Source organism: Panthera pardus, unplaced genomic scaffold (genome assembly GCF_024362965.1).
Source record: "Panthera pardus isolate Hobbes unplaced genomic scaffold, ASM2436296v1 HiC_scaffold_18, whole genome shotgun sequence".
NCBI lineage: Eukaryota > Metazoa > Chordata > Mammalia > Carnivora > Felidae > Panthera > Panthera pardus.
The window spans coordinates 21,652,109-21,665,579 of NW_026526743.1; positions in this window are offsets into that span (position 1 = coordinate 21,652,109).

Sequence of the window (13,471 nt, forward strand, 5' to 3'; positions counted from 1 at the left end):
TTGTTACAAAAGTAATACATTTTTATTGCAGAATATTTGGAAAATAATGAAAATCACCAATACTCTTACCACCCAGAGATAATCACTGATAACTTTGTGGTTATCCTCTTAAGGTCTTTTTCTATGCATACATTTACATACATACATTTTTTAAAAAACAAAACAAAACAAAAAAGACCACGCCGTACAGGTTGTTTTGCAACTCTTCCCCCCCCCCCCACCCCCGGTTTAACTATATATTGTGAACCTTTTCTAAAGTCACTAAATAGTTCTCAGTATGATTTTTTTTTATGACTGTGGATTATACTGCACCATAATTTATTTAACCGGTTCCATATTGTCAGACATTTATTTTGTTTTTAATTTTTTGCTATTATAAACAACCTTCCAGGGAACATCTTTTAAATAAATTTCTGCAGTTATTTATGATTATTTTCTAAGGGTAAGTTCCTAGGAGAGGGATTGCTGTGTAAATGGGCTGTGCACATTTTTAAGAATTTTGCCAAGTTACCCTCTGGAAAGCTCGTATCCCTTGCAGCTCATTCCAGCAATCTACGGGTGCCCATTTCCCCACGCTCTAGACAATCTTTTTTCTTTTTTTAAACTGTCAGTGTAATAGCTGAAAAATTGTGTTTCACTATTGTTTCAGTTTGCACATCTTTGACAGCTTGCAAAGTTAAACATTTTTCATATTTTTGCCGTTAGTACTTCCTTTGTGAATTTCCTAATCATGCCTTTTGTCCACATTGACATTGCCGAGCATTAAGAACATTAACTCTTTGTTACATAGGTTGCAAATATTTTTTGTTCTCCATTTGTCATTTGTTCTTAAGTTTTGCTTCTGGCAGAAGACTTTAATTTATTTGCAGTTAATTCTATTAATATGTTACTTTATGGTAAAATACCCTTTAAAAGATTGCTCCCATCATGAGATTAGATAAACACGTACCTATATTTACTTCTAGTTCTTTTGTGTACATACTTTAAGATTTTTTTTTTTTTTAAATTTTTTTTTCAACGTTTTTTATTTATTTTTGGCACAGAGAGAGACAGAGCATGAACGGGGGAGGGGCAGAGAGAGAGGGAGACACAGAATCGGAAACAGGCTCCAGGCTCTGAGCCATCAGCCCAGAGCCTGACGCGGGGCTCGAACTCATGGACCGCGAGATCGTGACCTGGCTGAAGTCGGACGCTTAGCCGACTGCGCCACCCAGGCGCCCCCATACTTTAAGATTTTTAATCCACCTGAAATTTATTTTGGGATGTTGTGTGAAGTTGTGGTCAATTTATTCCCGGGATTTTATAATTGTCCCCTCATCATTTCCCCTAGAGATTTGAAATATCCCTCCTACCATGAATGAAATTCTTACATGTTCTTTATACCTGCTTATCTGTGGGCTCTCTACCACTCTTTTTTAATTATTGTGGTTTTAGAATCTATTTTGATATCCATTTGTGCCAATGTCCTTACTATTTCTGCTTCGTAAAGTCCTACTTGATTATTTTGTTCTTCATTCTTTCAGTTGACACTTGGAATCATTCTGTCAAGTTTCAAGAAAGATTTATTAACATTTGGATTGGGGGCACCTGGGTGGCTTGGTTGGTTGAGTGTCCGACTCCGGCTCAGGTCATGATATCGAGGTTCGTGAGTTTGAGCCCCACATGGGGCGGTCTGCTGTCAGAGCGGAGCCAGCTCTGGATCCTGTGTCCCCCTCTCTGTCCCCCTTCCCTGCTTGCACTCTCACTCTCAAAACTAAATAAACATTAAAAAAAATGAAAAATAAAATTTAGATTGGAATTACAACAGAGTTGTAATTGGAGTGACTTGACACTCTTATAACTGTTAGCATTCCCTTCTAGAAACATTCCCTTCTAGAAACATTCCCTTCTAGAGGCATGTGCACCTCTTACTTTAGTGTTCCTGCTCTACCCCCATAAAACTTTTCTTTCTACTCCCTTCCAAAGCCACCAGGTCAGAATAGCTTCCCAACCAGGTAGGACTGGTATTGTTTGATTCTGTTTCAATTGAATTTGGAATTCAAAGGTCTCGACGAGAAGATGATGGAAAGAGATTAGGATTTAAGGTGAGGATCACAAGAATGTTGGTGCCTCTTCTTTGTGAGTGCCGGCTTCCAGGAAGTTTCCGTAGAAAACTTCAAACACCAAATGACACTATGGTCACAGACCCCTGGGAGACGCTTTTGCTCAGGCTCAACGTAGCATCCTGGCAACATCACTGAAGATCACAGTTGGAACTCTGAACCACTGCTCTTTGAAATCGTCTGTGGGAAGGGGTTGGCAACCTTCGGTGTTCAAATATCCCAAGTGAAGGACTTTTGCCCTTACACTTTTTATTGAAACAAACACTGCTGGGCTCCCTCGACCCTCCCTCCGACTCCCCAATGAACTATGGCCTTGTGTGCCATGAAAAGACTTGAAGTGCCGGAAGATGACCCATTCCATGGAGAACGCTGTGGAGCAGAAGACAGTTGGGAGACAATTCGGTTGTCCAGATGGGACGTGACAGAATTATGGACTGGTTGGGGGTGGTGCTGATGGAGGGAAGGTCACAGTGTTTAAGTACACCTCGATGATGGAATCGATAGGATCAATGCAGTTAGAAAGGTAGGTGTGGAAGATGACCCCCAGGGCTCTGACATAAGAGACTGGGTGATTGCTGAGATTTGAAGCTGGGGTAGGAGATTTGAGGGCAGTGGGAATAAGGCTGGCCAAACTTGAATTAGTCCAGATTCCCTTGGACCACATGACACAAACTCACTTCCTCCAAACTCTCCCAAGTGAAGAAGAGTCTTGGCTTATGTATAAAAGGTGCAGGCGTGGGGCTGGCTACCAGATCCAGGCACCCATTGTTGGAATCAGGAGCCTCTCTCCTCTCTCCTCTTGTCTACCCTTCTGCTGCTCTCCTCCTTCTCTTCCTCTTCCTCCCCTGCCTCCTCCTCCTCCTTTTTCCTCTTCTTCCTTCTTTCTCTTTCCTGTGTTTTCTCTGTATTACCTTCCCTCTCAGGCATGCTTTCTCCAAATATGTGACAAAGTTGGCTCAACCGACTCAGGCTTAGATTCTACCAGTTTACCAATCCTATTGGAGGAAACCTTCTCTCCGCCCCCCACCCCCCCCCCAAAACACAAACAACATTGTTGGACATGAATGTTCTTGACTGATTTTTGACTGAATACCTCTCTTTATACAAATCGGACTCTGGGTTCACCAGCCATATGATTAACCACAGGGAGAAGGAGCCGCAAAGGGATGGTTCCAAAGGGGGAAACTGAGTACTGTTATCAAAACAAGACATTGATTGGATAGGCAAATCACAGATGCCTACAATTTGCTGATAGATGGACGGCCTTGTAATTTATTGTTCAAAACGTGGTTGAACATGAAAGGGGTGTTATGGATAATTATGCCAGGACAAAAATGTAAAAAGAGACTCTCCTGAGCAAATGGAGACAGATGGTCACCTTAGAGACAGCATATACCAGTAGAGATGTTGACTAGTGGTTGGTGCTCAGATGAGAGGAATGGGATGGGACAGAGGATTTGGGGTAGTTGGCACGAGCTGTCCTGATGGAATTGTGAGGAAAAATGCCAGTATGGAGTGGTTGAAGATTGAAGAGGTGAGGTATCGGGGACAGCATGTGACCACACCTCTCTTAAGCTGCATTGGAAAGGGCAGTAGAAAGATGAGGAAAGAGCAGAAGGAAAATATATGGTAGCAAGGAAGATTCATTTTAAGAACGGGAGACTGGTGGAAACTTTCGGAGGGAGAACCAGTAACTGTTGAAGGAAGCCCTGAGAAGGTGGGGAGAGAATGGGTCCTCAGGAAGGAGGAGGGCCAACTTCACCCTTGTAACAGGAGACAAGCAGGGGACGCAGGGCAGGTGCAGGACTCATAGAATCCGTGCTGGGCAGATGAGAAGCTCCTACGTGATGGCTTCTCATTCCTCCATGAAGTACAAGACAAGACTACCTGCCAGGATTGGCGTTTGAGGCCAAAAGAAGGGTTGATATCGTCTCTGGGGCAAGAGGGTTGGCAAGAAAGATATAGTGAGATTGCTGTGCAGGTACCCTGGAGGGCCCAGACGAGGCAAAGAATGAGAATAGTTCTCTGATGAAGACATCTAAGGAGGTGCAGTGTCTGGTAAGGCTGGGGGAAATACGTTCAGCCCATCCTCACAGGGATGGCTGCAGACCACTCCCTTCATTCTCCAGGGCACCAAAGAGATCAGCACATTTTCCATCCCCAAGCTCTAAGACTGACTCGGCGTCAGATTTCTTATAGTGCCATTCAACAGGCTCCAATGGTCGAACTCCATGGGCGTCTCATGGAAGGGGGCCTCACTTCTAAATGAATTTTCATGAAGGAGACGCATTTTGTGAAACCACCTTTTGAGTTTTAGGAGGTTGCTGAAGTCAGGGGCGAGGTAGAATTGGCCCTGATTCACATGTCTGGACTCACCTTCTCCAGAGGTCTTTAGCCATACATAGCAGTGGTCAAAAGCGGCTCCTGGAAGCTCCATGAGGACAGGAGTGCTGGGGGCATCGCTACGTGCCTGCAGGGCGTTGACGCTCTGCTTGGCACATAGAGGGTGCTTAATATTTGTTGAACGAATGTGAGCACTCTGGAGCCTGTTCTGAACAGATTGATGGGTGGAGACGTCCAGTTACACTGACCTTTAGCCCACACATGGAAGCTGGAGACTGTGTTTTCATCCCCGCTGGTAGTTTGTCATTTAAGAAATTCATGTTGAGAGCTATCACCGCCAGCCTTTGAGCACAGTGTCTTTTCTTGATTGACATTTGATGAATTAAATACAGTTTTCAAATGAAAATATTACAAAAGGAAATTGGGATGGATTTGGCTTATTTGTGATGATGAGTATCATTTGCATGAAAATAAAGGGATCTTTCTTCTATATGCGAACTACTTGCTGAGTCTGCTAAATAGCAACAACCTGATTTAACATCTGGGGTGTTCTCGAGCCCTAAGGCCAGAGAATGAGAATCGCAGGTAGCATTGACCCACCACGTCTGGCTTCTGTGAGGTCCCATCCGCTGCACAGGGACCTGCCTGACTAAAGCACAAGGGATCACAGCCTAAAAGTCATGGTTGGAGACATCCTCAGGGTGGTTGTCTCCACAACAAACGTCACTGGAATCTTCCCTTTACCTCCCCCCCCCCCCTTCAGAATGCCAACGTGATTATGCATCGAGCTGTTGCTATTTACAGAGCTCTTAGCACAGAGAGCATTACACAGCCAGTGACACAGAATTACAACCATCTAGACATATGGTTTGGATAAACAGAGCACAAAGCGCAAATTAACCATGGTTGACTATAACTCCCGCTCTCTATTCCCCAGGGAGGGACTTTAGTGAAACTCCCAGTCAGAGAAAGCAATACGTATCAGAAAGGATAGTGCATACGGCATGGTTTAGACAAATGCTAAGCCTTATTTAATGCTTTTCATGGTGCCAGAACACAATGGCACCAACCTGTCTAGGAAAAGTTATAACTCTGTGCCAGTTTCCTGTAAATAGTAACTGTACTCCTACTGGATTCCATGCCTGTGTGCTCCAAGGCCAAAGAATGCCTTTCATTTGTCATCACCTAGCTTCCACTTCCCGTGTCCCCAAAGGGCTTGTTGCCTCATGCATCTGGATGTCAGACCTGCATGAATGTTGGACACGAGTAGCCTCCTCTGAGTAAATACCCTTCAACCTCTACTGTGGTCCCTCCCCCTCACTCAGCCCCCCATGCTTGTCTGCAGAGAAGCATGCTTGGACAGTTAAGGCCTGAGTTCATCCAACCCCTTGGGTGCCATTAGGAAGGGGCTGATCCTGTTTTCTGGCAGGAAGGGATCTCCTCACTTCCCATATTTTATATTTCATGAGAAATTATTCCGGGACAGGAAACTTTCTGTGTGAGGTCCTTGGCCTCCTCATTGACACATGAACCTTATAAACTTTGTTTGACAATAAAGAGTATAATATTTGCTTTTCATAATACATGTACATCGCTTTCCAAAGGAGAGAGCAAAATAAATAAATAACCAGAGTGAAAGGCTCCTACTTGGCTTGAACACTTGTACTGGAGTTTTTCACAAAGAAAAAAAAAACCGCAAAACCCTTGGCTAAATATATACCTACTTTCCTCCCCCCATGTTTTTGGTGGATTTTCAGATGTGCTTTATATATTCAATTCTCTTTCTCACGCACACGAACAGACACATACATGCACCCATGCATCTTATAAAAATTGAAATTAGGTTCTTACCTGGGAGAGGATATGCACATATGGACCCAGAAACACTGAGGTCTCTACAGTGTCAGATAAACCTTAAAGGCTTAAGATCTCATTAGCTGATAAACCTTCAAGGCTTACCATTTTATTAGCTGACCCTAATATTTTAAGTATATATCAAGGACAAATTTTGCTCTGTGTGAGAAGCAGGAGCAATCTTCAGGCTCCGATGTCCACCGGGAGTGTGGCTTCCTAGGGCATGAGGGACGTTGAGTCTCTATGTTTCTCTCAACAGAAAAGCCAGATGTCAACTTCCAGAACAGTGTGGTCATCTTGAGTCAAGTGCTTTCTGTGAGATCCATTCAAGTGGCCTTGACAGCTTTCTTCTTGCAAAGGTTGGGCAGACAGCAGGACACTCTCCCACCCTGGCTCCACATGGGGATTTATTGACATGTCTCCTTGCTGTCATTTTCACATCTCATTTCCAACCATCTGAAGTGAATAAGGAAGACTACTGAATCACTCTGTGTCATGTTAATTTGGCCAAATAGAAATGAGGTAGGACAAGAGATGTGATTCCCAGGGCAAAGCTAATGGACTTACCAAAGCCGCTTACCTAGACTCCATAATTCAAATAGACTCCACTCAATTTAGCAAATATTTCCTGATACCTCCTACGAAAGAAGCTCCTGTGCTGAGCACTGTAGACAAATGTAGAAAAGGATCAATTTTCTCTCTTGGAGTTCCAGTCCAGAGGGGAAGATGTTTAGGGATAAAAGACTCCTGATAGCAGAAAGGCAGCACTGAGAAGGACGGGGCACCTGAAGTAGGGAGCAATCAATTTTGATGAGCATCAGCGAGCCGAAAGGTGGGAACCTTGACATTCCGCCAGGGCCTGTTAAAGTTTTGCCAAATCTAGGAAGGTTATGGGGTGTGTACCAGGTCCCCTTCTTACTTGTCTCTTTTCATTTTAAGAGTCAAGTGAAAATGTCTCCAAGCATGTGGAAAATAACAGCTGGTCCCGTGTATTTGACTAAGCCTATTCCCACTGTGGACTCCAATATACATTGGATGTGCTTCATCTTGCTCTATGTAAGACAGATTATACTAGCCCGTGAAGAGGGATTTTACATTTCGTCTTATGTGATGTTCATTAGTAACGTGTTCCATATGTACTTACAGATGTACGTCCAGGAACTTTGTGGGAAATCTCCCAGGGACTCAAAGAATTGATGGGAAGGGTGAAGACCCTGCCTCAAAACAGACTGGAACAGAGGCAGGGTCCAGACAAACTTGACCATAACACTGGCAGGGCATTTTGTCCTCGGGAGTCCTGAACTCCAACCACCTTCCTCATCTCGCTGTTCTCCAAATTCAAAGTCCTTGGGGGAGAGAGGCTGATCGCCTTGGGTTATGTCAAGGGCCCTATTCTTGGCACTTTGGTTTACAGTCTTAACCAGACCCAGCACAAAGGGAGGGGGGAGGGGCTAAATGTGCAAGGGGCATCAAGGAATTGACTCCTGAAATCATTGTTGCACTATATGCTAACGAACTTGGATGTAAATTAAAAAATAAATACATTGTTAAAAAATAATAAAGAAATCAAAAGAGAAAACTGAGGACCAGAAACATTAAATACTAAGACTATGATCACACAGCAAAGACATACTGAGGGCAGGATTCAAATCCAGCTATCTAGAATCTAAAAGCTACCCTATGAGAGTAGTGCCCCGGTGCCCCCCTCCAACCCCCCAGAAAAAAATCAGAATGCCATTCTTGGAAGTAAGGTACAATGACTAGGTGGTCAAGAAATAATGAAGTCCATCATTATTAGTGAAGCAAACAGTGCGTTAATGCCAAGAAAATTGTCATGAGCAGCGAAGCAGAGGGATGCACAGTTTAGTGCTGAAGGGTAAATAACGCACCATAAAACAAGGAAGAAGGGCAGGTGCTACAAGATGGGGGAGATGAAGAAGTCTCTGGTTTCTGTTCCATGTACTCAGCTAAGTTTAGGATGAAACCATGGTGATGCAGAAGGAACACAATGTGTATCTGAAGATCTCATAGACTCAGCTGAGCCTGTGAGGGGATTCAGGTTAGCAACCAATTTGATATAAGGAGAATTCCACATCTTTATTGGAATTATGCCATCTGTTCTTGGTTGATTTTCATTTGAAGACACTTTGCCACCCACTCCTTGATGATACTAAGTCTCAAAAAAAAAAAAAAAAAGCGCTTTGCAGGGTATGTGTATATCTTCACTTACACACATTTCTGTTGAAAAGCCTTTCCTAAATCTGCCAAAAGAATTCAGTGCCCATACCCTGAATAGCCTTATTTCTAAGGCTACACATGCCTATTAAATTAAAACTAGCTATGGTGGATGGTGTCTTGCCCTGTGCACCCCCTCATCTCACATGAGTAGGCATGTGAGAAATGTTGAATGAATATACACGTCCCTCAAATCTTCATCTGCTTACTGCTGGGCATAATAAACACTTGCATTTCGTATTTTCACTAATTTAGTGTTTACGCTGTTCTTTTGTAACTCCTCTTGGTGGATCTCCCAGCTGTTTTCTGTAGTTGCCTCAAAGAGGAGAGGAGCACGTTTTGGCCTTCATGGAACTTTGAGTGCCAAAATCACAGAGACTGTAAATGCTCACCAATTCCATTCCCTCACCTTCCTGGGCTCATAGCTAGACTACATTTCCCAGCTTCCCTTGCAGTGAGGGGTGGCCATATGACTCAGTTTTAGCCAATGGGAGGAAAGAGGAAGTGGAGTGCACCACATCTGGAACAGCCCATAAAAACCTTCCGCAGGACCATGCTTCTCTTTTTTTCCTCATCTGCCAGCTGAATGGAGAGGGTGCTAAGAGGGAGGACTCTAGTCAGGAATAGTCACTAATCACATGGGGCCATTTGAACTTACATTAATTGAAATTAAATAAAAATGAGGGACCAGGATGGGGCACCTGGGTGGATCAGTGGGTTAAGCATCCGACTCTTGTTTTCGGCTCAGGTCATGATCTGGCAGTTTGTGAGATCGAGCCCCATGTCGGGCTCTGCACTGACAGCACAGAACCTGCTTGGGATTCTGTCTCTGCCCCTCTCCTTCTTGTGTTCTCTCTCTCTCTCTCTCTCTCTCTCTCTCTCAATAAATGAATAAAACTTAAAAAAAATGGAGGGACAAGAAATATTGCAGTTCCATGTATTCTGACTCCTTCCCTTCCCCAAAACTAGTGAAATGAAAAACGAAAAATGAAATTGGACTAGAGGGTCCTCTAGTTCTGCCTGGTGCCTGGGTCTTGGATGGGACCCAAAAACAGAGAGGCAAAGAGACAGTGAGAGAGCTTAGCTTCCCCTCTGACTTGGGATCTGCCGGCCTTTTCACCCCCTCTGCCCCAGCACTGCACCGGGGCACTACCCTCATAGGGTAGCTTTTAGATTCTAGATAGCTGGATTTGAATCCTGCCCTCAGTATTTCTTTGCTGTGTGATCATAGTCTTAGTATTTAATGTTTCTGGTCCTCAGTTTTCTCTTTTGATTTATTTATTATTTTTTAACAATGTATTTTTTAATTTACATCCAAGTTAGTTAGCATATAGCGCAACAATGATTTCGGGAGTCGATTCCTTGATGCCCCTCCCCCATTTAGCCCATCCCCCCTCCCTCAACCACTCCAGTAACCCTCTGTGTGTTCTCTATATTTAAGAGTCTTTTATGTTTTGTTCCCATCCCTGTTTTTATATTATTTTTGCTTCCCTTCCCTTATGTTCATCTGTTTTGTCTCTTAAAGTCCTCATATGAGTTAAATCATATGATATTTGTCTTTCTCTGATTCACTAATTTCGCTTAGCATAATACCCTCTAGTTCCATCCATGTAGTTGCAAATGGTAAGATTTCTTTCTTTTTGATTGCTGAGTAATACTACATTGTGTGTGTGTGTGTGTGTGTGTGTGTGTGTGTGTATAAATATATATATGTATATACCACATCTTCTTTATCCGTTCATCCATCGATGGACATTTGGGCTCTTTCCATACTTTGGCTCTTGTAGATAGTGCTGCTATAAACATTGGGGTGCACGTGCCCCTTTGAAAAAGTATACCTGTATCCCTTGGGTAAATACCTAGTAGTGCCATTGCTGGGTCATAGGGTAGTTCTATTTTCAATTTTTTGAGGAACCTCCGTACTGGTTTCCAGAGTGGCCTTACTCTTCAGTTTGCATTCCCACCAGCAGTGCAAAAGTGATCCTCTTTCTCCGCATCCTTGCAACATCTCTTGTTGCCTGAGTTGTTAATGTTAGCCATTCTGACAGGTGTGAGGTGGTATCTCATTGTGGTTTTGATTTGTGTTTCCCTGATGATGAGTGATGTGGAGCATTTTTTCATGTGTTGGTTGGCCATCTGGGTGTCTTCTTTGGAAAAGTGTCTATTCATGTCTTTTGCCCATTTCTTCACTGGACTATTTGTTTTTTAGGTGTTGAGTTTGATAAGTTCTTTCTAGGTTTTGGATACTAACCCTTTATCTGATATATCATTTGCAAATATCTTCTCCCATTCTGTCGGTTGCCTTTTGGTTTTGCTGATTGTTTCCTTCGCTGTCAATTTCTCTTTTTAAAATTGCAGCTGATGTTTCTAAATTCACTGATCAGTTTTACAAAAACAATATATATACATGGCAGAGTCATTGTTTTAGATCTGTTTCTCCATTTTTATTTCATACAAATATTAAGTTGTTCTAGCACTATTTTTAGAAAAGATGATCTTTTCCCACATTGATTTACTTTGGCATTGGCGCCTTTTTCAAAGATGAATTGACCATAAATACGTGAATTTACTTCTGGACTTGATTTTGTTCCATTGATCTATGAGGCTTTTGGTATGCTCATACCACTGTCTTGACTACTTTAGCTATATTTAAATACTATAAAATAAGTCTTGAAACCATTTAACAAAGGTCCTGCCAATGTTTTCCTTCTTTAAAAATGATGTAATTAAAAATTCAGTTCCACAGTCCGAGCAGCAACAATGAAAATGTTCTACAGCTACATGTGCTTAGTGGCTGCCATATTGGATAGGGCAGTATGGGACAGTTCCATCACTGCAGAAAGATCTGTTGGTTAGCACTGTTCTAGAAGAGGTTAACGTCACGGGAGAGAGCCTGGGTCCCTGAATAATGCATGAAGCAGACTCCTCACCCCCACCGCGTCCACAGATGGGATTTGATAAGAAAAAAAAAAAATAAACTTCTGTTGTGTTGAGCCCTTTACATTTAGGTTTATTCTTCACAGTAGGTAGTGACCTCTTGCTTGATACGGGCATCATGGATTAAGATACTGAATCTTTTAGTCCATTTTCTCTCAATAGAGAACAAGTCTCCTTTGGAAAGCCGTCTCATCCACCACGAGTAGAGAACCAATGAATCGTAAAGGTCCAGTTTGTAAACGGCGATTCCACAGTGTGGAGAAAAGTATCAGAGACTTTCTATCAGCTTTGATGAACTTTCCTAAGAGCCAAAACATGTGTACGTCTTGCTCTTGGATGCAGTCTTCTTGATGCACTGGTATGAACATGCTTCTGCATGTTCTTTATCTACATGGAAGGGGCTGCTGACGTCTGCAGTGCATAGGTGACTTTAAAAGGACCTCTCCTGCCAGACCACAATCCCAATATCTCAGACAATGGGGGCTGAAATTCCCAATGAGCCATGCAACATTATAAAGTTATAACATGACACTCCTAGTTTTTTCTTCTTCTTGAGACACACACACACACACACACACACACACACAGAGTGAGCAGGGGAGGGGCAGAAAGAGAGGTAGAGAGAATCCTAAGGGCTTGAACCCACAAACACGGTGATTCATGACCTGAGCCGGAACTGACTGAGCCACCCAGATGCCTTGACATTCCCATTCTTAAAACCGTTCCATAGCGTTTGTGTTCCCCTTGAAAAAAAATCGTATCCTTTGGAACAGCCTCCAGGCTCTTCATCACCTGGACTTGCCCTTCCCATGGATTTCATCTCTTAGCAGTCTTTCCCTCCCTAAGCTGGTCACCGTGCTCTAGTCCCACAGGATTTCTTCCTGTTCCTTTCTGACACCTCACTAGGTCCCACGTTGGATTTGTTCCCATGCTGTTCCTCTGCCCAGAACACTCTGCCATCTTCTCTCTCTTTGCCTCAATCCAGCCAGACCTCCAGATTTTCATGTGCTGGATGTTTCCTAATCATATGCCTCCATTCAAATGTAATTTCCTCAGGAATTCCTCCTGATCACCTAATCTACCAACCATTGCTCTGTATGTCAGTGGCCCTTTAGAGCATCATCCTTATGTCCCTCCTCTTGTACAAAATGGTGCCCTCATGAGGCCAAGAGCCTCACTTCTCTGGCTCATAGTGTGTACTCAGCTTTAGGCACAGTGAGGCGCACAGAGCCCTAAAGTAGGTGTTGAGTAGATTTCTTGAATATTCCAGTATTGTAGATGATTAAGAATCATTTGATGACCAGACAGAGATAGTCACATGTAATGTGAATTATAATGAGGTAAATTTCAAGACTTTTCTTCGAAAATCTTCCAGTTTTCCTCAGAAATTATTGGAGGTTCTTTAGCAAATTAGCACCCTTATTGTAGATTCTAAACTAGGGAAAAAATGCATGGTGATTTTGCAATGTCTCTTGTGGGGGAAATATATATGCATAAGGCTATAGGGGTGCATGTAACACAATCTTAAGTCTTGATCTCTGGGCTCTTGAGTTTGGGGAGTAGCACTTTGTGAACATTATGTACTTAAACTTTCAAAGGTAATTAATTGCTCATCACAAAAATATTAATACAACCTAATTATATAATTGCTTCCTCTAAAAAGGGTGTTTAGTGGATGCTAGAATTCCATAGGCTGATATTTGTGTGAGTTTTCAATTATTGACTACAGCTGACACTGTCTCAGACATGAAGACGGAAAACGTACAAACCCTGATATGTGTTTTCTTCCAAGCTGCCCTCAGCATCGTCCACTGACCCAAACCCATCACGAATATTTTGCCTACATAGGGTTTAGTTTATACAAAGCAGTGGCACATTTTATCTTGGAATGTGTGGAAAAGCGAGAAAGATATCAGAGTCTTTCCCATAAGGATTTCTACTCATGTAAAAAAAAAAAATCCTTTAATTTTAAGATTAAAACAACACAACTGTAGCCAGCT